The sequence below is a fragment of the Fukomys damarensis genome, unplaced genomic scaffold, assembly GCF_012274545.1.
Source record: "Fukomys damarensis isolate Sample0158 unplaced genomic scaffold, DMR_v1.0_HiC HiC_scaffold_23, whole genome shotgun sequence".
In the NCBI taxonomy this organism is placed as follows: Eukaryota; Metazoa; Chordata; class Mammalia; order Rodentia; family Bathyergidae; genus Fukomys; species Fukomys damarensis.
The window spans coordinates 34,809,398-34,836,880 of NW_022900935.1; the positions used below are offsets into that span (position 1 = coordinate 34,809,398).

General features: G+C 43.8%; 1 protein-coding gene and 1 long non-coding RNA gene across 11 annotated transcripts in view; one reads left to right on the forward strand and one right to left on the reverse strand.

Annotated features, from left to right (window-relative positions):
• Dab1 (DAB adaptor protein 1) overlaps positions 1-27,483 on the reverse strand; it is a 768,539-nt gene that overhangs the window by 358,996 nt on the left and 382,060 nt on the right. The gene's annotated exons all lie outside the window — the stretch shown is intronic.
• Positions 17,708-26,130, forward strand: LOC104847965. Its single transcript, XR_776265.1, has 3 exons — positions 17,708-17,945; positions 19,104-19,487; positions 25,984-26,130. It is a non-coding gene; the product is annotated as an uncharacterized LOC104847965 (long non-coding RNA).

Below are 27,483 nucleotides of genomic sequence, written 5' to 3' on the forward strand. Positions count from 1 at the left end.
CCTTTTTGAAGCAGGCTCCACCTTCTACTCTTGCAGCTTCTTTCCCTTTCTTGGTCTCCTCCTAGATGTCTTGCCTACCCTTCAAGACTTCATCACTCCCTGCTCCGGGACCCTGCATTTCTCATCTGCACTGAATGCTGCTCCTCTCTGAGCTCCTCCTTCTCTGGGCCCCTGGGAAGCCCCAGCATTGCTCCTGAATGTGGTCCTAGCTCTCTATGGCTTCTTTCACTCAAAGCCCTGGAAGCTGTTCTCACTAGGCCTGCCTCCTTTCTTTAATGTGTTATCCTTTCAGGAAAAACCAACAAACAAACAAAGAGAAGTTAAGGATATTCTCTTTTGCTCCACAGGAGAACAATTCATGCCTCAACCCCACCTCCCCAATTTTAAATAGGAGGCAGAGTTGGCACCTCATTTCATACACACCCCCAACTGCACACATACTCTTCATCATTCCTGTTGTCACTATCTTGGCTGTGGTCCTAATTATTCCTCTCCTAAACTCACATCCCTGACTTATTCCCTGTCAATTTCCATCTGCCCTTCACACCCTTTCCTCTAAACTGATTCCAAAAAACAAATGTGATCAATTAATTCTTTTGCTTACCAGGCTCCACTGGCTCCCTGTTACTTTGAACATAAAGTCAAAACTCTCCAATATGGTGCACCAGGCCCTCCATGATCTTGCCTGCCTCCTGCTGCAGCTCCAGGCCTCTGCTTGGGGCCATCCAAGCCCACCAGGGAACAGTGTTAGGGAAGCACTTTGCACCCTTATGGGTACAACTAAAGCGAGCACACCATGGTAGGTCACCTTGCCACACCTAGAAGGTGTTGTTTGGGAATGCTCTTCTCTAGCCGCTGCGTGAGTTCCTAATATAATCCTATCATTATTCCACACTTTAATCAACAAAAGAAATGAAGGAAGGTGATGGGACGCAGAGGGAGGGAGCAACTGATACTGTGAAAATTTCAAGACCTATAACTACCCCCATTTCAATTACAGCTAAACTGTTCCCCAAATCAAAGGCATCTAGCAGGCAACTAGCCCCATATTTCCTTTGACAAAGGTCATTTGGATACTGAGTTTCCTTAATATGTACTGCAAGATAATAACTACACAAATAAAACTTAATATACAATACTCCAGAAAACTCTTGAGCTCTTGCACTTCTTATTTATTGCTCAGGAAACACTGGCTCCACACATACAGGGTCAGTAAATTGCTCAAGGCCACACAGCTTCTCGAAGCAGGCAGAGCGCAGCCCACATCATCTGGCCCCCAAACCAACACAGTTCGCCTCTGCACCCATAGTGCATTCAAGGTCTGCTATCTGAATCAGTACCATGAGCACTTTCCAGACCTTCTTCAACAAGTCCTCAATACTGCCTATGTTCATAACCTTAATGCAACCACAAAGGTTTTTGTCCTGCCAGGTCCTCTGACATAGACTGTAACAACCTCCCAGAAGCCCATGATGGTGAGAAGAGTCTGATTCAGAAGATCTGGTGGGACTCAAATTCTATCTATGTTACTCATTAGCTATGTGGCCTTAGGCAAATCATTTAACTTGGACCTCAATTTCTGCCTATAATGGAGATATTAATATCTATTCCCAGAGGAGTGCTCAAAGTATAACTGAGATAATGTCTATAAAAATATTTTGCAGAAGGTGTCATTTCAATTCTAACAGTTCTCTTCAGAATACCACTATTATTCTTGTGATAGGAAGACTACTCGGAGCTCCTTTATTCACAGAAACTAAAATTCTGCCAGTATTATGTGCTGGATTTATCCCATGGCACAATCAAGTTACTTGGAAGGTAACCTTTTTTCTGGACAATAACTTTTATGCTGTATTAAGTTCCTCCTTCTTTCAAATCTTTCCTTGAAGAGGACATGGAGATAAGACTTTGGCTTCTCCCAAAGGTGAGACAAGAAGAAATCAAGGAGAAAGAGACAGAAAAGCCAGCATTATCATCTTTTCATTTCATTTTCAACCTATCACGATCTTCCTAGATTTTCATTTTTTGCTGTGTTTCCTCTTCTCCCGACTTCCTGTTCACTAATATTAGCCATGCTTACCATAGTCCCAGATGATGGAGAGAAGGAACTCTGCTCTCAGAACACCTGAATTCCTAGCTGTCCTCATCCAGCTGTGGTGCCTCCCTGCTCTAACAATCCTCATGGCTTATACAAGCATTTCCCTGGTATCCTGAGAATCTCCTAGGTTACACGATGGTTCCTGAAAGTGATTTAAGTCCTTCAACCTCATCCCCGGTAGCCTAGCTATCCCCAGCTGGAAAGGATCAGCTGAGCTGATACACGTACAGACATGGCTGGGATGTGAACCCAGGCTCCTGCCCACAACCAGCGTTCACTCCATCATAAGAAGTTGCATGGTGGTTTCAAGAATGTCACTTCATTCACAAGTGCTATATTTCATAACCTTGAACTGTGCTTGGTGCTGTGACACTAAAAAAATGTAGCCTAAGAGGCCAGGGGGGTACTAATACACTCAGAGGGGTGAATGAAGAAAGCCTGAAACAGGAGCACCTTCATTTCCTGCTACACTTTGCCACAACGATGTAGCACTAGTGAATAGGGTAGCTCACAGCTCTTCCACAAGTGTCCAACAACGCCCAACCTTTTGGTAAAAAGGAATTGTCTTGGGCTATGTACAAAATACATAATATAATTAATGTATGTAAACACCAAAGCTTTATTTTAATCCACTTTATTACAACACTGAACCACGATGACAAGCCCATGCTTAATAATTAAATAAGAACCCCGAATGTCTGCTCAACGGCAACAAATGCCCGTCTTCACAGGGGCGCACACCCTTGCAGGCAGGCTGAGATCCTATCGCTGTGCATGGCTGCATTTTCCTCACTAGGCTACAGAGCACTGACATTTCACGCACAGGGCCTCTATCCACCTGGCTGTGCACAGGAAGCAGAGTCAGCACTGCCCAGATCCCTCCCTCCATGACACTCTCCTGCTGCCTGCACAGTGTATGCTCGAGCCCTGCACAATCAAGTCATGAAAAATATCACTGGAAGTCACATAGTAATGTCAAAAGTTCAGTCTTGTGGGGCTGTGTTGTTAGCAGTCCCGGACTGTGGGTTGGACACACACCTGATGCAGCACAGCATGCATCTGATACACAAGAGAAGCAGTCATGCGTGGTTGCGAATCTCCATATTCCTTGTGGCCTGGCTCTCCCCTTGGTACCTGGGAAGCACACTAAAGAGATGACTGATTCATGCTTCCATGTACAGTACTTGGTTAAACTTGAATTTTTAAAAGCATGAATCCTATATGTTGCTGGGTTCGTTGTATATACTTGACAATCAACATTTACTAAGCATCTACTATGCGCAAAGGCTTATTCTGGAAAGCAAAGATGACTATGAGAGAGCTCATGAGCCTAGAGAGGTGTATCTGATGCAATGGAACAAAAAATAAACTTTATGTCTCTGAAGCAATAATAAATATGCTCATGCTATCATATTTAAGACAAAATAATGCGCATAAACAAACAAATCCACATGCATACACACACAAGAGGCAAACTGATGTTGGGAAATGGCATTTTAAAAGATAAAATATAGTGTTCATACCAAGAATTCTGACCACAGTTCTTATCACTCATGTGCCTCTCCTTAGTAAGGTGAATCTGGATCAAGCTCCACAAACTTCTTAATGATCATTAAGAACAGACTCTTTCAAGTACGCTGTAAGGATATTTTATATGAAAGGAGTTAGCCCAAACCTTCACGGTCATTTAACAAGGTTTGTAATGAGCACCACTACTTCTTCGTACATTATGAATGGCTTCTCTCACTTATCCCTCTTTGCAAAACCTATTTGCAAAATCTAGCCTGTTGCTGGATAGATGTAAAGCACTGCACTGGGTGCTGAATGAGACAAGGCTAACTTGGGCCTCTTGGGGAAGAGACTTAAACCAATAAATTAAATTTGAGCAAATGCAGCTAGAATAAAAACGAGACAGCAATGAACACTTACAGAGGACTTGGAGAAAGCGGAAGAGGCCCTGAAAGATGAGCTGAAGTTATGCAGGTGAAGAGGACAGGGAAAGGTGTAACCCCATTGCATGAAACAGCATTTCCAAACCCTGACCAGTGAGAGCGACTGATGTACTCTGGGAATGGCCAGCGTGCCCATGGAGCTCAGGCGGAGATGCAGGTGGGACTTGAAGATGCAGATGGAGAGAGTGGGGTGACAGGTCTGCAAGGTCACAAAGCGCAATGCAAGAGCACCCTGGGCTATTAGCTAAACCACAGAAGATCAGCTTTTACCAGAGTTCCCTTAAGAGACTGTGCTTGGGAAGAGTGGAGACACTGCCTGGGTTCCACACTCAGGATCAACCACCCTTTCACTGTGGAGCATTTTTTTTTTTCATTTTGGTCTAAAGTTTGTTTATTTATTTATTTATTTATCCATTTATTTATTTATTTATTTATTTATTTATTTATTTATTTATTTATTTTTGGTAGCAGGGATCGAATTCAGGTCCTTGTGCTTGTGAGGCAGGTGGTGGAACCCCTGAAATCCCTGGCCCCTAAAATTTATTTTTTAAGTTGACAAGACAAGGTTTACACATTTCTGTTGTACACACATGATGGAATGGCTCAAGCTATTTTCTTGCTGTGGACCTAGAGTAAGCTATGCTTGACCTGATTTTATGCAAAGAGGGATAAGAAGAGGAGCACCTATGTGATAGGGTTGTTGTCCCAGTTAAATGAGCTCGTAGAACAATGTTTGAACCTGCACTGCTTGCAACAATGATCTGTCTATTGCAGTTGTCACCGGTGGTGCTGTTAAAAGAATTTTTGGTTCTCTTGAAGGTCTGCTTCAAGCACAGGGATTTGATGGAGGCAAACAATTCAGGAACTGCTCATAAGCAGTGATTATACTTCTAATCAAAGAAATAGACCAGACTTCAGCACACTATGGCCAAAAGGACACATCTGACTCTGTCCCTATTATTATAAATAAAGTTTTATTGGAACATACGTGCATATTGTCAGCCGCTGCTTTTGAGTTTCCCAAGCAAAGCTGAGGTGCCACAGAGAACATGTGATGTGCCTGACCAAGAACATTTACTATCTGGTCCTTTTCAGAAAGTTTCCTGACCCCTGAGACAGATGCCCTAACTAACTGACAAAAATATACATGACACACTGACACATTCTGATTAAAAACTTTCCTCATTAACCTTTCCTGGTTTTGCTCATTAGATTAGTAGTTTTCAGTGTAGCATTACAATGTGACTGTTTATGTGAATGGGTTTTATCTGTCAACTTTTATCAGTTGTGGTACAAAGAAAGAACAAGGTCAAAACAATTATATTAGATCTAACCACACTAGTAGAGCTAACACAGGTACTTTATTCACAGCAATCTTTTCCTAACGTAGATTGAATTACATTCCCCTTCTTCTCTCAGACCCATCAGGCATTGTGCTGCAGTGACAAACTGCTAAAGGCAGAGAGCTTGGAGAAGCATTTGCCTTCCAATAGTAACACACAGGTACATTAGCCTTTAGTCTGGAAGCACAAAAACAGCCTTTGTGGTTGTCTGAAATACAGGAGATCTCAATCGCTGCTCACTGAACCTTAAACCTTGACAAAATAGGTTCCTTTCTGGTCCTGAACTAGCTTCAGATTTATCTTTTCCTTTCGCAACTACAAGAGTGACTAAGCTGGACTCACTTTGTTCCTTTTGTTATAGGAGAATTAGGCGCTCACACAGAAAGAAATACTTTGCAATGAGCCTTCTCTGCAGATGCTTCTGGAAAACATGGTTTGACCACATTTCTGAGCAGTATGATTTAAAACAGTTTCTGTGAATTCTATTGGGGGGGCGGTGCCATGTCTGTAAAAGCTCAAAACACTGAGTTAAAAAGTGTTAAATATATTTCTTTCCAGCAGAATTCTACAGAGCCTTTAGCTTGTGCATTGATCTCCTATGTATCTGAAATCTAAATCTTCCCAAACTGATTTGACTCAAGAAAGAATTTCCGGGTCTGAGTTTCCGTGAATTTGGGAAAGCTTGGGAAATAACAGTTTTTAGACTGTTCAAGTGTCACCTGATAAATGCAACCTATTTTACATAATCTCTTAGAAAGTATCCACAATCCACTTCTTTGCGTACCAAAGACTCCCAAGAGTGACATGGTATTTCACACAGCATGCTGCTAACAGGCATTATCCAAAATTACCAACCACCTGTCACCCTATTACCCATCTCCCCATCAGAAGCCAGGACAGCTAGGGAGCAATCACACAGCCTAGCTGACTGTTGATGTCGATGATCTGCACCTCAGGGTGAGGCCCTGTGCTCTGCCCTTTAAAATGCAGTCTTGTTTGCCCCATCAGCCCCCTTCTCCTGTGTCTTCAGTCCACTACTTTGGCTCTCTTGCCTCTGTATCATCTGCCTGTGAGGTAGGATACTTGGTCCCCTTTCTGCCCAACAACCAAAATGACTTCCACATGACTGCACAAGTTTAGCAGAGACACAAGGTGCTGAGGGCTTTCCGTTCCTGCATTTGCTCGTTCCTACATCAGTGTCATCGAGCACTCTTTTTCATAGGCATGGGGAGGGCTCAAGAGAAAGAGGTGAGGCCAGTGTTCTGGGCAACGTGCACGTGTCATGACAGCATGGCTCTCATATAAGGACAGCCATTCATGCTGATGGCCAGGATCGAGGGCAAGGGACTGGGCACTGATGGATGAGGGGAGTTTGGCAGGCAGGGAGGTGAACGTGGAGAGAACAGAAACATGCAGGACCATGGACTGTGAAATGACGAGGACACCGCTATGTTATTTGTGTTAAAATATTTTTCTCTCTGGAAACTTTGTTGAGAAGTGTTCAGTACCTTCTCTCTCATCTCACAAACCTCTCCTTATCTAGAAACGGTTCATTCCACGACTGTCATTTAATTTTTGGAATTGATAATAAATTTTATTTGTTTCCTACCTTTTTAAATTAAGTTTATTTGCACACTTTTCATACGTGTAAAAATCACAGTCATCACAGGGAATTTGTACCTCTACATAATGTATCTTGATTCTTCTTTCTTTTCATATTTTCCTCTCCTCCCTTCAACGATTCTTCCCTTCCTTATTTACGAAAGCTTTGTTTCCATTTTTTCCTTCTGTTCTCTTTTTTTCCCTTTCTCTTACCTACCATCTTAAAACACAACACAAAGCTGGGTGTTGTGGCACAAAACTATAATCCCAAAATTCTGGGAAGTTGAGACAGGAGGACTACAAGTTTGAGCCCATTCTGGGTAACTTAGAGATTTAGCAAGGCCCTGCCTCAAAATAAAATAAAACAAGATTTTAAAAAGGACTGGGATTGTTGCTCAATGCAAAGTCCTTGGGTTCAATCCCCAGTTCAAAAAAGAAAAAGAAAAAAAAACCCACAACAAAAACCTCTTCCATGTTAGCAACCCAAGGTCCACCTCCTCCAGTCCACGCTACACAGCCTCTGAATGACTTCACAGTGTCATGTGTGCTTCTACAGTCTAAAAGGCTGGTGATGTTGGCTCTGGGCTCGGGGACCATGCTGAGCATTCACAAAGCTCCCTGGGTTTTGTCCCATTCCTCCCAGGGTGCCCAATTACGCTGCATTTTCTGTGTGGCCTTTCCCTCCTTTGAACGTTGACTTGAAGGCTGGGATGGGGTCTGAATGTATGTATGCTCTTCTGAGACTAAAGTCCTTCATCAGAGCAAATGCAGTCTGACTTCTGGCCAGGCTTTTGTTTATAAATGGGCTTTTCACAGTTTTCCCCTTCAATTTAGTCCCTAGTTGAAGCTTGAAATGATTAAAGATGCTTGCAGGGGCCAGATTTGAGGAATCTTTTTTTCTTCTTTTCTGCGGGAGGCTGACATCACTTCCGCCACACAGAGCACAATGTGAGTGACTGCTTTTTAGTGTAAACGTCTAGTCTATCCTTTGTGGGGGATAAGGGGAAATCTGTGGCCAGGACTATATCTTACTCTTTTCTTCTAAGCACTGTGCACAGCACTGAGCATACAGCAGGTGCTCAAGATGAACACCACGATAACATGATGGATGGATGGATATACGGATGGATGGATGCACAGATACATGAATGGATGGCACAGTTTTCTGATCTCACATGGGATTGTCTTAATTAAATATAATTTTAATATTAATTCAAATCTGTGATTCTTGGCTTTTATCATTTCCTAAAATAAATTAGAACATTGACAGGCATATTTACTTTACTAATGTGCACATGCTTCAGAAGGTAGGCCAAGAGGGAGAACTCAGTATTCTGCACATTGCATATATGACCCAAATACCTCTCCACAGCTCCCTAATTCAGCAAACACGGTACTAGGAACGAGAATCCTATCTACACATCCTAGCATGTAGAAGGTAAAAAGCTTTCATTTTATAGGTAAGAAAAACAAGGCTAAGAAAAGCAGTGACTTGCCCAGTATCATACTGCTAGTACATACATTGGACTTAATTTATTGTTGCTTTGTATTTATCACAGAAAAATGACACCCATCCATCCAAGCCATAGCAGACCTAATGGACTCAACGAATTCTAAGACATCTGCCTCGTAATGAAGATCCAGTACATCTAAGACACTTGGCACCAGTGCCGGATGGGCTATGACAGTTGCTGTAAGTGAGCAGTGCTAGACCATAATAGCCCATCCCTCTTCCCAGAGTGCATGGTACTTACTGATGGTATGGCTACCTATGCCTGTGCCCACCAAATTGAAACTGTGAGCCATTTCCAAAGGGTTAGGTGATCAGAGGGCCTTTGGAATTATCATTTAGTGTCTTTCCCACTTGTTGTAGCACCAGTGCCTGGCAGCTGCAGGGCTCATCTGTGTGAACCCTCACCCCGGATATAAGTACTGGAGATGCAAAACACCACCTCTGAGGGTCTGCCAGAGCATGCAAGAGAGTGCAAAGAGGAACAGTGCATTATTGGTACTGGAGCAATTATTCTTCAGGTTAATTTTTAAGACCTGAGGTAGAGAGAATGATAAAGGCAATGGGCCCCATCTGCAAAGTTGTTCCTATCTAAACACTCCTAATGTTCATTGCTCAAATGGTGCCTGGCACATAGTAGGCACTTATTCCAGTGGCTGAATGAACAAAGGCTATGAAAGGTCTCCTGAGGTGCCCATGGACACCCAGCATACAGCCACAGACTCGCCAGAGTCCCTCTCCGCTCCTACAACATGGGATACCAAGAAAACGAGATGATTCAAGTAGCTTTCTCTCTGTCTCTTTTTTTTTTTTTTTTTTTTTTTTTTTTTTTTTTTTTTTTTTTTTTTTTTTTTTTTTTTTTTTTTTTTTTTTTTTTTTTTTTTTTTTTTTTTTTTTTTTTTTTTTTTTTTTTTTTTTTTTTGGTACTGGGGACTCCAGTCCTTGTGCTTACAAGGCAGGTGGTGGAATCATTGAGCTAAATCCCCAGCCCCAGTCTTTCTCTTTTAACAAGCCAAAAGAGTGATTTTCACATCGTCTCTGGTTAATGTTAATATCTCACATTGCTCCACGGTGGCCTCCCAAGTGCAGGCCCTAAATTATCTGATGGGCCTGCACTGTCTAGTGAGGATACTTGTCACACAAAACCTCAGAATGTCCATTTCGTAATGCGGAGGGAGGAGAAGCGATCAAAGCCAGGCCCAACCCGACACCCTAGACACCATTCACACAGTGCAATCACAAAATGGGATTTATTTAGTCTCAGGCACTGACACTGATGCGGCTTGAACCTCATTTTCTAGAGGACAGCTCAGGTCTCCTTGATGTGGGTAAATGTACACACACTGTCTAGCCTTGCAGACTGGCTCTCCTGGAGGCCACACAAAAACAATCTCTCAACATCAAAACGCCAGTGATGATGACGGAGGCACTCTCTGCTTTTCAGAAAGCCCTGGAATAACCTCACCACCAAAAAGGCCACATCTGACATGATGGGAAGTAACACAGCATAGTCCTACCGTGAGGTGCTGAATAATCAGAAATGTATAAAAGGATTCCATTAGAGGCATGAAATGATTTATCTCTCCACTCGGCTGCAAAATATTGGGCATGTCATATACATTAAAATGAAATCTCCCAGAGAAACTACTGAATTTACATTGTATGGGGTAAGTACCTAAGCAATGTCACCACAACTACATAGGTGTCCGGTTCTAGGTATATTTGTATCCGGTTTTAGCTTTGTCTTAGCCTGTTAAGGCCCTGAAAATGTAAAGTAGCTTATTCATATGCTTACCACATCTTTACCAAGGGTCTAAATCAACATACTTCTGACAAATGGAAAAACATATGTTAAAAGACCCCTACTCACAAGGAGCTCAGAGCCTGATGAGAAAGATGAGACACAGAAAAATGCCCACTCTGATAGACAGCGTCTTTCGTGAAAAGCACAGCAAGCGCAGAAGAGAAAAGAGCTTGGGTCGGGGAGACTAAGATGGCTTCTGAGAAGCCAGTATGTGCATGTGACCCCAGGCTACTCGCTAGTCATGGGACCTTACTGCAGGGAGGTGAACAAAACATCAGAGTGTGCGTAAAGCCTCAGAGCATCACAGTGGGCAGGGATCTTGGAGATCATGCAGCTAAGTCCTTCTTCAGCTGAGTGTATGCAGGTACTGAGACAGCAAGTAAGAAGCTTAAGGACACAGATCTTCTGACCAGTCTGAGAAGAGGATTCGTATATTCTCTCTGGGCCTAGTTCTCTATGCTACACAGCCCATCAGTCCTTCATTTCTTTTACAGGCACACCGGTAGCTCAGCCCAGCCTTGACAATGCCACAGAAGTGATCACAGAGACTTGCTGAGGCTGAGGTCCACTACTGAGGTCTTTTTTCAAATATGGAGAACCCACCCGAGGTCTCACTGAAAATCAAATAACACTAAAAAACAGAGTCTTGTTCTTGACATTGCCGTACTGACATTGTACGACAGCGACTGACTCGTTAAAAGTTGATAATGGATCAGCACCCTTGCCACAATGAAAATGAAATACAAAACACAGAGAAAGATAAAAGTGACCGTCCGTGATCTCACTAGGACAAGATGCTAGGACAAGAAATGAACTGACACTTGGGAGATAAATCTCATCTTGTGGTTGAGAAATATTAATTTGCTGATATGCTTTATGCTGAAGACTTTAAAGGAAAGCTGGCACAAGCAGTGTCACAAAATTTCACCCTCTCTTAGAGGCTGGGAATGAACGTAAAAGAAAAAAAAAACTGCTTTAGTCACCGTATTTATTATGCAAAGGGATGAATCAGAAAATTGGAATATTAATAAAATGTTTTCTGCATGGGCTTGGCTGATTAAATAAATAACTTCAAGCTTTCATGATGATCTGATACGATGCAGTCACGTTTAAGGGCAGTGGGCCCCTTTCTGTAATTACTAGAAGGGGTAGTTTAATTACACCCAGAAGTCCCAAGCTGCTGTCCTACACCAGCAGGAAACTGAAGTACCCACTCTCTGCCTGATTCCTAGATTATACAGAGTCGGACATGCAAATCCCATCAGCTCCCATTCGGTTGCGGTTCTTTGAAGAAGGGGCTTGGGCAATCCATCTTCCACTTTATTCATAAAGAAAAATAATCACAATAGATTCATCGATTTGCTTACATCGTTAACTCTCAGGGGCACAGTTACTCCCTAGAGAGGAGGGATTAGCATGTGTGTATGCTGCCACAAACACAAAGACCGGACAGAACGTAGACACCCTATCTCTGATAACTGCAAGGTGCGTCTGGATAAGGGACGGTGCCACTAAGTGACAGAAGCCTGCTATCTGTGAATTGACAGCAACACACAGGAGAGAAACTTCTACTGCTTTCCTTCATCTCCACCGCCCACCCCACAAACTCACTTCCCTAAGAAAGGAACTGGAGGAACCAAGGTTGCTTTGAAGATACAGGTCAGATTATTAAAACTGCTTTGTCCTGGCTAATGCACAGAGGGCTACGCATCAATTAAGTGCCGTGTGACCACCAGGCTGCCAGGGTACCAGGTCCACACTGATCTTCCTGGGCGGAATTATCCTCTTATCCCAACTGCAGTCCGTGCAGCTTGGTGGTCCTGCTCTGACCCTCTGACTGCAGAGGTGGAACTGAGGTCCACTCTTGGCCAGTGAGTACAAATTCTACCCGCTCAATCTTGGCCACACAGACTGGTTCAGGAGTGAGAACAAGTTCACTGAGATCCAACCCCAGGCTGTTCTGTGGGCCCACAGCAAAGCCCTCTCTCTTGCTCGGGCTGCCAGGGCAATGGAAGACTGGATTGTGGGCTTGGGATCAGGGTGCCTACAGAACAGCACAGAGAAAGTAAAGTGGACACGTGACAACTGAACTGCTGGGGCCCCTGACTTGCAGCCATTGCTGCAGCTAAACTATACCTAGATGTGGTCAGAGGAGCCAGAAGTTCCCTTCGAGACTGAAATCAGCCACAGATAAGATAGATTTTCATGAACAGCCTGAAAGGTCTTCCTGTAAGTCAACATGCCAAATTCAGATTTCCAATTTCGCATGGGAGCAGGTGAGTGAGACATCCTCTACCCATCTTCTGTCAAAATTAAAAGCAAGTAATAAAAGGTAAAAGGCAGGATCTTCAGACTCTACCTGGATTTAAAAGAAAACAGCGAAAGACAAAAACTGAACATCTGAATATGTGTCTGCATAAATGCAAAATCTCAGCGTAGTGCACTATCCTCTTTGAGCAGTATGAGGTCATGCTGTTCAAGATGGGAGCCACCAGCTTCTATTTAAACTAAAATCATATGCAAACAATGTTTTCAAAGTTTCAGTTTCTCAGTCACACTAGCTATTCTCAACATTGAACAGCTACCTGTGGCTGGTGGCTGTCACACTGGACATCATGGACACAGAAGGCCTCTTCACTGTTCCAATGACAAATCTTGGCTATGACTGCCTACACCCCGTGAAAATGTAATCACTAAACTAACCTTAAAAGCAAGCCAGAACAGAAGATCAATAGATGAAGATGTTAGTCACCCAGAAAATATTCATCAAAGCATTATTTTTTAATAAAAAAGTAGAAAAGAAGAGGTTAAATTATGATACACTTGCTACATAGTCTATACCTGTTTAAAGGTCATTTAAAGAGGATTTACAGGGCCAGGGATTTAGCTCAGTGGTTCCATGGCTTGCCTCACAAATGCAAGATCAGAGGTTTGATCCCCGGTACTGAAAAAAAAATAGATAAATAAATAAATAAATAAATAAAAAATGTTTACAAAGGAGATATCAGAATATAAGGTTTTTTGAACATAAGAGTATAAGCTTCATTAAGTAAAACATTTATAGCAAAAATAGAAAAATTAATCATGATAGTTTTTTTTTCCGATGTTTTCTAGGTGCCAAGCAAAGTGCTAAATTCTAAAATGCACTATCTGCTGTAACAATCAAAATAGAAGATACAATATATACCTTTACTTCAATTTCACAGATGAGAAAACTAAGATTCAGATTAAGTAAATGGAGGATGATCAGGGCAGAAACCCATCCTGGTCTCACCTCAAACTGGAGCCATTTTGTCCCTACTGTTCAAAACATGAAACAGTGATTGCCTTTGGGTAGAAAGAAATCTATGTGGGTTTCCCCCTCTCTTATACTTTCTAGTGTTTTCCAAATGGAACAAACATGACACAATTTTATTTTAAAAATTCTGAAAGGCAAAGACATTCCACATGCCTATAGCCACTACACGGTTAAAAAGAGGCTGCTGTGTATTATAGATCCTTGCTTAAAACAGGTTAATTATGAGCAGGAGGCACTTTCACATTCTGCTGCAGCTTCTGTTCAAATCTAATTTCTCAAAGTCTATTGCTAGACGCTAATGAAAACCCGAAGAGACACACGCATTCAGGAGATGTATAGCCAATGAATTTTCTGTTGTTTTTATACCGAACAACTTTTTATATCCTAATATTTTTATGCCAGCTATGAAAAAGATAAATAAATATTTATGACATTCACTCAATTCCACAGTAACTACTAAGTTGCTTGTGTTCTCACTCTGGATTGAAATGTGCATATTTCAGGGGCTGGGAGTCGCAACCCTGAAAGATAAAGCGAGGAAGCGTCGTCATTACAGACCCTAACTCTGCTCATCTGACTCCTCCCAGGGGCTGCCCTCCTGGGCTGTACATAATGCGTTTAATTAAGGCAGCTGTGGACTTAGACAGACAGCAAAATCAGTGCTGCCCAGGACACTGCGAAGAAAACACTGGATTACCGTGGACCTGGTCTACTGAAGTTTTTACCGAGTAGCCCAAATGTGTGACGAGAAGGTCAAGCGAGGTGACTGAAGGCATACAAACAAATGAGGACCAATTTGTGCCATTTAGCTATCTTGCAGGTGTATTGCCCTTTGCCAAAGCTGGCCCAGTTTATCCCTGGTATATGGCCAAATATCCCTGTTATATTGATGGGATATGCACTTAAGGGAGATTCATGCAGCTACAATATACTAATTATAAACAGCAGGGCAGAGTTCACCAGTGGTTTATGCATAAGCTAAAAGACAACCCATAGGCTAAACATCTTTACCCCACAAAGCGTCTTGCTACTTGTTTTAACTGATTTAGTGCCAAAATTTTTAAAAGAAGGCTTTACACAAAAAGCAAGACTTCTAGTTTTTCTTGAAACAAACAAAGGCCTGGCTACATCAGTACAGCGTTTCTTCATGTGACTATTGATTGGGGCCAAACAGGGGCTCACCTGTTCCCCACCTGGCCAGTCTCCCCCAGGTAGACCTGAGGGAGACCGCAGGCACCTGAGCTAGCAGTTCTTACAATGGGAGACACAGGTAAGACCACTCATGACACAATTCACCCGATACACATATACACACACACACACACCCTTTGCCTAAGTAAACACAACTGTATTTCTTTGTAGACTAGTCTTTGATCCCAGGCTACTGGTGAATCAGGAAAGGCAATTCTGACAGAATCTACCCAACCACACTCTCATTGCTAAGACTAGGGGCTCTGGGGGCACCCACACCGCACCGGTCCTGGCAATGGTCCAGCCTCATTTCCCCTGACTCCTGCCACCCACCAGTCAGTCCATGACCCACCCGCACCAAATTACCTCAGTGGTACTCACTTCCATCTTTCTCACATCCCCCTGACCCCTAGGGCTGATGTGTGTCTTCCACAATGGACTACACACACTCTGAGGGCCACAACAATTCCTGTCACACCAACCCTGTAAGCCTGGATCCAGCACAGACAGATTCCAGAACATAGTTACTGCATGAAAGACCCACCAGCAAATTCTAAGTGACCCTCAAAATCTTTACATGTTGTCCCTTCCTGAGCCGATCCCTGTCTTACTGTTTTACCCCAGTGAACACCTTTTGGGTTGTCCTTAGCCACCACCTTCCTGTCTGCTTATCTGTGCTAGCCTGACGATTACTGGATCTTGAGAAAGAAAAGTCTGGTTGTTTTGCAGGAGGCATACTATGGATGGAACTCAGGGCCTTGCATATGCTAGCAAGTGTTATACCACTAAGTTGGGCTATATGCCCAGCCCTTTTATTTTGTATTTTGCTACCTGGTCCCATGCTGCCCTCAAACTGGCAATGCCCCTGCCTCAGCCTCCCAAGTAGCTGAGAGTTACAGGTGGTCATCACCACACCCAGGTGTATGACCATACCCATGGAGCTCACCTTTGTGCTTAATAAACTCTGAGCCAATGGGTGAAGTAATTCAACTAAACGGAGAAGGTGATAATAGGTGAAGCATCAGGGTACTCTCACACCAAGCCTTTAGTTCTCTTGGTATGGATAGAGAAGGTGCATTATCTCCCATCAGAATCACCAGCATCTTCATCATCTTCATTGTCCAGGGCACCCCCAGCTCCATTCTAGAGACCCAGAGCAGGCAGACTGTGTGCTGGTCAGCCAGTGTCCAAGCATAGGCCTTTCATTGCCCACATCCATGTAAGATTACTGTGACCACTATGGTTTTACCTAGATATTCACCTGCTGCCTTCCTACCTTTCATCCAGCACTTAAATGTTAGAGTGCACGGAACCCAAGAATCAGACCAAATTTTCTTTCCCTGCCAAGGGAAACGAACAGAAGAAGGTCCAGCTGCACTAGGAATCCTTGGGCAACCTTGGAATGGATGTGCCCAGGCTGGATTCACAGCAGTTTCCTCATCTGCAGGACAGACAGCTATTTTGCTAGGCCACAGGGCTTCCGGGACTCCACGGGGGCCACAGTGTGCACAAGCTACAGGTTACCACTGGACCACACTTCCATTCGCTCAACCTCTGCAGTGCTGAAACACAGGCTCACGAAGCCTCCGCTAAATTCCCCGGCACCTGATGCGTTTAGAAGGCAGACTTTATTTCAGGCAGGCAGCATATGCTGTACCATACACTTGCCTTTTATTTGCCCTAAGCCTACTGAAGTGTGGGGTGACACCCTGTACTCAGATCTGGGACTGCTTCTGGAGTAAAATGCTCAGCCATCCCCACCGAGAGGGATCAACAGATTCCAAGCAGCCCCATGCAGTAAAGGTCACAGCAGGTTTTTCACCACTATACAAGTTACCGAAAATATGTGGAATCCCAGGGTCTTTCAGTTTCTAGAATTGCAGAAAAGGGACTGTGTAGTCAGTCCTGTGCTGCCACCTTACTCCCCAGGGCTCCGGGCTCAGAGTTCCCTTGACAAGACAGATGGGCCATTGGGAGCAGAGACCTTTCAACTTCCCGCCACAGGGAGGACAGGTGTGATGCAGCAGGAAGGCTGAGGGGATGAGAAGTGAATCCTAACAAAGAGTTTCACTTCACTGTTTTCCCTTAACTCTGTAATATTCATAAACATTTCTTCAAGGTAGCTAGTCACATGCCACAAGAGGACATCTGGATGGATCTGTCCCATCCAGTCTGGGTAAGTGTGTCTATGATTACACAACACAACTGCCCGAGGACACACTCCCCAGCATATGTCCCTGCTGTCAAGCAACAATGGCCTGCGCTTTCCCAGGAAAGCAGCAAGCCCTTGGTCTATTTCCCCTAGATCCCATTCTGGCCTGTTGTCCTGCTCTGTTGGCTGCTAGAGAAAGTTGATCCCAGCCACACTTCTCAGGCTTCTTTGCCAATGGTCTCCCAGTAAGGTTTCCTTAATGGGAAAGACTGGCAGGAGACAGGAGGCTGGAGGAGAAATCAGCACCTTTCCCACCCTTTCTCTGCTTCAAGTAGCATCCACTGAAGTGTGATTTTCTCCTGGGTCCAGCCCACCCCTGCGGGCTTTGTACATTTACTGTGCAGCTAATGCTATGCTTCCAGCAGCTGCAAACCCTGGCCTTTCTCTGGTGTGGCCTGTCCTTCATGAGCACTTGCTCCAAACTCTGACAAAATCGCATCATCCTAGTGCCAACAGATGTAGAAGAGCCAGCTTCCTGATGGTCTCTGTCCTTTAGCACACGGTCAGCTCTTCCAACCCCTCTGTAACTGGTTTCCTTTATTAAATCCTTCCTGTTAAGCTACCTGGTGTTATTCTCTTGAATACTGATTCAGTAGACCTCATACTGAGGTCACAACGGTCGTTGTGCTGTCATGCTTGGGAGTCATGGTAGTTTCAGGGATGACACAGAGGACACTTTTATCCTGACATAGTCACACTGACCAGCACAAACTCAGCCTTTAGGCTGTAGGTTTAAACCAGCTGCAGAAGATCCCGCAAGCCAACAGCAATTCCAACTGGAACACACTTATGTCACTATGAGATCTGACAAGGAGCTAGAAATCTCCTCTCAACTACTCCCTAAATACCTCCTCCCTCTCTGGAACAATGCACATGACAAACAGAGCGAACACACACGTTCTGTCAAGTATAAGCATCACACCTGGAGCCTCTAGGTGAGGAAGCTTTTGTGGTGTGGATTGCTGATTCCATGCAACTCTTTGATTCTGATAAAATTAGGGAATAAGGAAAGGAAGAGAAAGATGGGGAGGGGAGGACAGGAGGAGAAAGGAAGGGAGGGGAGAGAAAGGGAAGGGAAGGACAAGCAGTAGTGGGGACTAAGGAGCTAAAAACACATCTCAAAACGAACTGTTTAAAGAAAGTCTCTATTTTGTGTTCATAGACTCGGAATCGTTTACTACACAGAGAGTTTTCCCCTGTTGCAAAGGAATGATGGGAAACTTTCAAAACTTAAAAATAGCACAAATGTATGGTGAACTTTCTCAAAAAGCCAAGCCTCAGAAACATGAAAGACCGTGTCCTTCAGGAACGCCTAATCTTTAGAGGAATCGAGATTCACAAGCTTGGAAGAGAACATCTGAAGCCACAAGAAGTGGGGTGTCTAACAGGGTCGGGGGTTCACAGGCAGAGGGAGGCGTGCGAGCTTAGACCGAGCCTAGGCTGTATGATCTTTCTTTTTTAAGGGGGGCAATGCTGGTCCAGCGCTCGCATCCCTTTCGTCCTGGCCCCTCTTCCTCTCAGACACGCTCTTTTATTGCTATTCCAACAAATCCAGTCTTCGTTCTCCGTGGAGACATTGCTGTGTACAGAATAATATCTGGCCTTGCTCACGTGAACCCACAGACAGCACAGGAAAACAGACAGCGTTATCAGGTTTTCCAAGTAGCCAGTCGCTCTTTTCTTTAACCTTGTTTTCTATGAGGAAACCTCTTTAATATCAACTTAAACTCCTACGGCACGTATTATTTTCATTCCTGAAAGAGGAATGGGACACGTATTGACCACAGGATGCGACGGAAGGTAAAAAGCAGTCAGCACTTGGCAAGGTGGACGAGGAATCTGCAATGCTATCAACACTGATGAACTAAGGGTTAACTCCCGGAGGGAAGCAAATATCTGCCCTAGGTCCTAAAATATAAATGCAGTGGGATAGGGACGAAAGAGTGATGGATTTGGGAAAAGATAAATAGCATAAGGGAGGAGAGAGAAAGAGTGGGGAGGGAGAGGGAGGGAGGACGAGAACGACTTAGCAGGTAGCTATAATCACACAAGGGTCACACTCAGACTTCGCTGCCAACATCCTCTCTTTACAGACTTGCGGTACAGTTGTGTACACACCCAGGTCCCCTGCAGCACTGTACCATTCCACTGCAGAGACCATCTGCACATCCTCGGGGCGAGAGGTGAAGAGAGCCCCGGTCTGGGTGTGAGGAGAACTGCCTTTGTACCCCAGCTTGACCGGAGGACTCCGGATACCTGTTTTCACTACCCCGGACCTGGGTGCCTCATCTGAAAGCGAGAATCATACCCAGTGACCTGAGGTATACCTGAGAAATCCGGCTGGAATGGGGCTGCCCCCCAGAAATTGGCTCGTAGGCAGCCCACGTATCATCACTGTCTGCCTGAAATGCCACAGAAGCCACTGGAGAGGACTCAGGACCTCGGGATCGTGCCGGGCAGGGTATCTGAGGAGAAAGGTACTGCGCCCCCCTATTCACTTCCTTCACTGTCCGTGGGACCCAGAGGTGATTCTCAAACCTCTGTCACTGAACAAAGTGCCGGCCGCTCTGTGGCCTCCACATCTCAGCCTTCTTGCTTCCTCTGCATTCCCACCACCCCGCGGGACCAGCCAGTTCACTTAGACACCTGCACTGACAGACAGCAAGGGTGGGGGGCCCTGTCCACACAGGGGTTCTCTTCTGGGCAGCAGATGAGAAACTGTACAGGCAGTGGTAAACACGGGGAGTTTGGAATGCAAAACTAACAAATGACTAGAAAATTTAAGTTTTTAAAGACGGCGTTTACAAGAGAAAAATACAAAGCACTGTTTCTAAAAACATAAACCTGAACAAACAAAAGAGTACAAACCCTAGTGGAGAAAACTATAAGCTATATTGAAAGGGATTAAATAAGAACTACAAAATAGAGAGAATTCCCATATTTATGGGTAGTAAGATTTGACGTCATAATGATGTCATTTTCCCTAAATCAGTCTACAAATGAAATGTAACGCAAACCAAATCTCAAGAGTATTTTTCTTGAAACTTAAAGGATGATTATAAAATAGGGAAGACAAAAGGTAAAGGAAAGCCAAGACATTTTGAAGGACGACACTCTAGAATGGTCGTCCTGACAAAGACAAAGGCCTCTTAGGAAGCTTAAATAATAAACGGGTTTGAGCAAAAGAGTGGACAAAGCAAGTGGCTATGAAAATTACAAAAAATTATTTTTCTACATGAAAGCACATTAGAATAAATTCCTACGTCACACCACATACACACGCACGCACACACACACACTCCACATGGATGATTGAACCTAAATGTGAATGGCAAAGACATAAAGCTTTCACAATATAATAAAAGAGAATATCTTCATGGCATCAGAGTTGTTTTTTTTTAAAAAGGGCTTTCTTAAATAAGACATAAAAAAATGCCAGCCATAAAAGAAAAGATTGATAAATTCAACTACATTAAAATTAAGAAGTTAGATAGCAGAAGGTTGGCAAGAGTCCAACTTCTACATGGTCTATAAATCCATTCAGCTTCCCAAAGGAATAAATTACAGTAACCTTTTTGCATTCACTGGGACTGTGTTCTGACAGGACTTGCCGTGTTTCAGATGCAGTGTGGGGTTGGCCCGGCTTGACTTGATCCATGATTGAATTACTGGCACTTCTGAGTAAATATGGATGGCTGTGGTTTATGTTTAGAACTTCTGTGAGGATGCATTTAGTACTGTGGCCACAGTTCAAGCCTGATCACATGCCACTGTCACAGAGCACAAAAACCACTGAGGAATCGCCAGGGAGTAGCTGCACACAGCATCTCTTCCTTACCTGTGTGCTTTTTGTTATATTTATGACCACTCACAGCACAAAGTTCACTCTTGCTGCTAACTTCTGGAATGTAATCACCACTTCCCAAACTCCTAGGGGAAATCTTCCAGAAAAAACGAAGACAGAAAAATCTAGTAGCTCCTCAGTATGATTACCTTCTATGCCCATGAGAAAGGCTCATCTGTGATCTCCCAGAAAGCCATGATTCAGTACCAAAAGCCAACCCCAGTGAGCTTGTAAGTCCTCTTCCTTTCTTCTCTCATTCTTTCTAGCATGTATTCTTTACCACAATATTGCCATGCATTCCACACAGTGATGTGCATACAGTAGGAACACACGGATATAGGTAGGATCATGAGAACAAAAAATGTCACACAAACATGATTCGTGCTTTAGATGGAGTGAACTTTTTCAGGAGGATGTCCTCACATACGTATCAAGAGAGATACTCAGGTTGTCATAAGAGTGCTAACCGCAAGACTCTGTTGCAGAAATAAGTTATATCTTGAGGACTCCAAGGATAGGACCCTCATAAACCTTCGAAGTATTTAGTGTCAGAGTACAGAGTAATTAATTAGCATTGTAACTTATAAATGTCCTTTTTCACTGAAGGCGTTTATATTTACAACTTCTTCTGCAGTGGAAGTGGACAGCTCCACTGAGTCAACTATCAGAGGACCAATCTGGATAATTACTGTTCATGATTCTAAAAGATGTCACTAGGACATCGAAATGACCCAGAACAGGTGATTGTTGTTCTTCTGAAAAGCACTGTCTAAGGAATTATGTGACTGATGAACATCAAATTTAGAGTAATGATTCCATCTGGCAGAAGAGAGATACGATCAGGAAGAAGTGACTATTGTATTTGAAGTTCTATTTCAGTAGTAGAGCAGTAAGTACAGAGTGTTCTATTGAATTACTATGTAAACTTTTTGTCCTGATTATATATCCTATCCTAGCCTATCCTATTTCAAATCACATCCATTACTTTTATGGCAAAAGTTTCTAAAAATCTTAAGTGATTTTCTACCAACCATTTTCCCTGTCTACCTCATAAGACACTGCAAGTTGCTTCATGGAATCAAAGGGTTTAGTGCCAGGGTTAGATCTGACTTGTCCCTCACTGGGCTACATGCCAAAGACTCTGAGGCCATCCAGGCGCTGCTGGGAGCTGGGAGGAAGTCGAAGAGGTGGGTTTCGTGGAAGGAAGTCCATCCTGGGGTGATTCCACTGATGAGGATCCCGAGACAGGGGCTTTCCCTTCACAATGTGGTGAAGAGCTCTGCTCCACCATGTGCTCTCTGCTCTCTCATTTTGCCTCACCAAGGCCCAAAGCAATAAATGGTCATGGACTGAATCCTCTAAAACTATAAGCGCCAAATCAAATCTTCCCCATTTAAGTAGGAAAGGCTCAGGCAAACATTTTTTTTCACGGCAACATACTTTGACTAACACATAATGCAAATGAGTTTAGAAAATTCTTAGTTAAACAAGTTTACTTTTATTTCTTTGGGGGTGTTGTTGTGAGACAGTCTTGCTACATAGTTCAGGCTGACCTTGAACTCACTATGTAGCATAGGCTGCCTTCCTCCTGCCTCAGCCTCCTGGGTGCTGGGATTACAGGTGTGGGCCACCACACCCGGCTAAACAAATTTCTTTGCTGCAGAAAATCTCTAAACCTTTAACATGTCAGTACATACCATAATTTACTAAGAGCAGGATATCCAGTTCATCACATTTCTAAAACTTGTTCAGCATGGAACTCTCTCACTGAGCCATCTTTCTTTTTCAATACAACTAGCTTGCGGGGGGGGGGGGGGGGGGGTGAGTGTTCTCTGGAATTCAGTTTGGTAAATACTCTATATAAAGCCCACTTCGACTATCTATTCTACACTTTGACCACATCCAAGTGTGCTGCTTCCTAACCCAGTAACAAACCTTCTTGGCTGAGTGTCTGTGCCATGCTGTTCTTTCGTGCTGGATTCCCTTTAAGCCCTGGGAAAGCCCTAGTCCACCTTGAAGACTCAGCTGAAATGCAAAGTCTCCTGTGCAGCCTTCTCTGTCTGGATGGCTCTCCAGAGCTTCTAGGTATTTTCTGTGGCACAGTTTATGCTGCAGCACTTACTTCAACACAAGGCCAGATACCTGGAGAGCAGACTGCACCTCTCCATTCTTGGGTATGATTCACAATACCCAGCACAGAGGCAGACCTGGTCCACAGTAGGTACTTAATAAACACGAGCGGCCACAGCAGTGATGCTTACATGTATTCCCAGCATCTTCTTCCTTCATATCCCAGATACTCCTGCCTGTCCATTTTCTATAGTACAGTACCACAGGATAGGTACGTGGCAATGAAAAGAAGTTTATTTTGACTCAGTTTCTGTGGCCCAAGGTCCAGGGGCCATATCCAGCGATCACCTTCGTAGGCGAAGAGCACTGAAGTGGTACAGGGACTCACGTGGCAAGGGAAAAGAAGTGCACACACGTGCATCTCTGGTCTTGCTCCCTCTTTTTGTAAAGCCACCAGGGTTCCATCATGGGGCTTCCAACTCTGATGACATTTTCCAGTCCTGATCAGCTCCCCAAGGCCCAAGCTTACTTGCCGTATTCAGATTTCAGTTGTCAACCTCTCAAAAGCTCATGATTCGAGATCCAATTTTAACATACACAAATGCCCGTGGGGGGCACTTAAACTTAAGATTTTTCACTTCTAAGATTAATAACAATAAATAGAAAGACGGATGGAGACAGACTGAGATGGAAACAAGGAGAAACAGAGGCAAACAGCAAAGAAGGAGATGACAGTCACCTCCAGATCATGATCCAGTGGAATGACAGAGACCAGGAAATAGAAACAGAACTCAGTATATAGGCTGGACCAGCTGTAGGGGGCAGGGAGTTTGAAAAACTCACTGAAAGTGGTGGGTTTGCTGACTTGAGGCTCGGCGCTAGGTACAGCCATCTGAAAGGGTCCAACCCTCCTTTTTATTCCCTAAGCTAAACAGCCCACCTTGCATGTCCAAACTTTCGTCATTTTAGCTGTGAGCACTTCTATTCAACAGAATTTTATTTCTGTCTTCCTTTCGTTTTATGAGACTCCCCCACTGGCATTGTAGATTGGTTGTACGTCAGGTTCAAATAAAATAAAATAATCATAATAAAAGCAAGCTGGCAATTTCTTTCCAAGAGAATATGCTGCATATTGCATGAAATAGAAGCCAGAGGAGTTTTATGACTCCTGAACCAAAACCTGCCTGTATCTGAGGACTAAATGAAAGAACAAATACAAATTGAATGTGACAGAAAAAGAAACCTGAACATTGGCTCTCCAACCTCGGGGAAATGTTCAGGTGATTAATTGGCATACTAGGGTGTGCTGTTTTGTTTGTGTGTACACAAGTTCATACCCTGACACACATTTCATGGACAGAGTGCAGGGAAGGTTTGCAAGGATCTAAACGCAAATTTCCTACTGACAACTCCTCAGTACAGAATGTCTGGCTGGCTCGTGCTCTTAGCCCCACAACACCTTCCTTGCCAAGTTGTATTTCTATTTTCAAGCCACTTCTCTATCCTGGTAGAGGAGACAATCTGGCCTAATGGGAGCCTCACTGGAAAAGGAGTCCAAGAATTCAGAGTTGGGATGGGGGCTTCTGGGTTCTAGAGTTATGCACCTGCCCAGTTCCCACTTGTTTTTACAATCTGTAAACTGGGGATGTTCACTAATCCACCTGCAGGATTCAATCCCTCACAGTTATTTGATTTTCCTTAAAATAAGCACTGGAAAGGACAGTGACATAGAGATGTTTAGCATGGCATTACCACCCCCAACTCCCTTTCAAAAAGTGGTAACATTCAAGAAACCATTTCCAATGGAAGAGAACAAAAGAAAAAAAATGTTTTCTGAAATCCTGAACCGGGTCTCTTGCTCTCTAATCCCTGGTTAGCAAAACAAACACCCAAAGAACAAACAAGCCTTATTGTATTATCATGGGGAAGGGCTTTATCTCAGTTGAAGACAATGCATTAATAGCAAAGGGACATCACATACTAAATGAAAGGTACTGTTCTAAGCACCCTGTATTAATTCTGGTAATCTGCACAACAATCTGATGATATAGGCACTGTCACTTTACTATACTGAGAATGAGAGACAGAAGTCAGATGAGCTAGCCACGGCCACAGACCTTGCCAAGCTCTGGGAGCCAAAGTCTGAAGCCAGGTGACCCAGCAGCCAAGGTCAAACTTCTTACTACCTGTTATTCTTACCTTTTAGTCTGAGAAGTTCTGCTTACCTCAGCTAGTAACTGATAACACGAATATAGTGTCTGCATTACCGACCAATTGCCTAATCAGTTACTTACAATTAATTAATAAATATTTTCACACACACACAGGTAGATGTGAACAGATACCACCAATACCTGTTGAAAACTGTCACAAAGTCCCACGTACTCAAAATGCCTGCCCAATGCATCAGCCCCCGTACCCTGTCAGCAAGAAAACATCAACCATTGTGCGTCATTAGCATATAAAGTGGGGGAAAATCTGTGGCTTGCTTCTGCAAGATGTCTTACTATTTCATTTTTGTCCATTGTACAAACAAGCTGAGAGAAGGCTAGGATCACTGCCCCCTTCACAGGGGGCAAAGCATGTGCTTAGGGTGGGCCCTGGAACCAGAATGCGTGGGTTTCAGTCCTGGTTCTGGGTGTCACTTGCTAAGCAATAGAAACCCAACTGCCAAATCTCCCTGTGCTCCAGATCCCTAATCTATCCGTGGGAATGACTGCCAGTGTGTGCTTAGTAGGGTCATTGAAAGATTAAGCACATTCATGTGTATAAAGTGGCTAGAAGGGTCCCTGACACTAAGTACTCCATAAAGGTTAATGATTCTTATTTTTATTAATAGGAGAGGTGACTTGCCAAACATCCCAAAGGCAGCACCTGGATTCAGTCCTGGCCTTCAAACTGCAAATGCTTTCCACTTTCCTTGACAGAATTCTGTCTTACTACGAAAAGTTACCATTGTCTTGAAATCCTCCTATGTGCCAAAGCACTCATGGATGGGATTTTTGCTATGAATTTGCCAAAGACCTACAAGGTGAATAATAATTGTCCCTGTTTTGCAGATGATGAGCCTGGGGTCGAGGAGAAGCGCTTGATCCTCAGTTTGCTTAACGGAAACAGTCTCTGCAGCCACCGTTAAGTTCTGAACAACACTCAAAGTTCCTGACAACACCCTTGAACGTATGCTATTTTTACAGGGCCATCTAAAAGACGCAACTGAGATTTTCTTGCTTTGTTTGCTTTATTAGCTTAAGAGGAGGATTAAATCTCTGCAAAAACAAAATGTTGGGCTTGAGTAAATTATCAAAATGAAACGCTGCCTCAAATAAATTCTTAGACTGCCTGCAGGGTGGCTGCAAGCCTCCCTGGAGATCCACCAAACGCCGCCCCCGTTCAGATGGGTACTGTCAAGTACCAACCCAAACACCCACCCATTTAAGAAAAATTTCTCGGGAAGGCAAAGGGGAGCAAAGAAGCGTATTCCTCTCTGCCTCTGGGAGGAGGAAATGAACAATTCCTGATAGGATCACCCCCCTCCCCGCAGTTCTAGCACAATGGTGTCTTGCAAATGAGACACACTGGGAAACAGCTTGAAAGATAGCTCCCTCAACAATCGGTAATTTTTATTCAGATTTTATTGTTGAATACAATGCACATGATTAAATGTTTCAGATATGCCTATTCAGACCTTAAGCAAACCATCAAAACAAGAACCCTACTACCCAAATCGTCCTCTAAATCCGTTCCGGGAAGAGATTGAACTGCCAAGTTGATGTCTAGAACTGAATTCCCGCCTGAGAGCCACAGCGGTCCCAAGAAGACCTGAGCAATGCATTTGAGCTTCCTACCTTGGCCTCTTCTCTCCTCCCCACAGCGTCGCCAAATAGTTACAAGGCAGCCCTTTCAAATCACCGCATCTTGAACTTCCTAAACCTTTAAGAGGGCCTCTGTGTATGGAAAAGAACAATAGCGCTTCAAAAGCCATTTCTGCGAGTTCTTCAATACTCCATTTGAATGCTAGGGTTTCTTTCAATCGAGGACATCAGCAGACAATTTCTGATTGCTTAGAAGTTGACTTTTCTACAGCTTTGATTAGGTCGCCCTTCTCAATGGGAAATCAGGGAAATCTCTGATCCCTTTCAGTTTCCAGAATTGTCACCAAGCCTTGTCAGGATGGGGAGTGGAGGAGTGGGCATGGGGGAGTGCTAGCACTCCCTCTAACCTCCTCCACTCCCCTTAGCCTCTACCTTTCAGGGTTCCTTCCAGCACTGCTCAACTCTGAGATAATAAAAACAATGGGTGCTAATTCAGGGGGTGGGGATGCTGCTGGATCTCCCAAAGACCTATAAATGGCACATAAATGTGCAAACGTGAACTGGATAATTAGGGGTTCCAAACGTAAGCCAACCTTTAATTTATATGATTATTCGAAAACATGTTAAGTGTTATGAAGCGTCTGCGGAACCCCCGCAAAGCCTTTATTGAAAATCATCAACACAGTGAAAGTGCGTCTCGTGGGCCAGCAGGACCCTAGCGGGAGAGAGCGCAGCGCGGAGAGGATG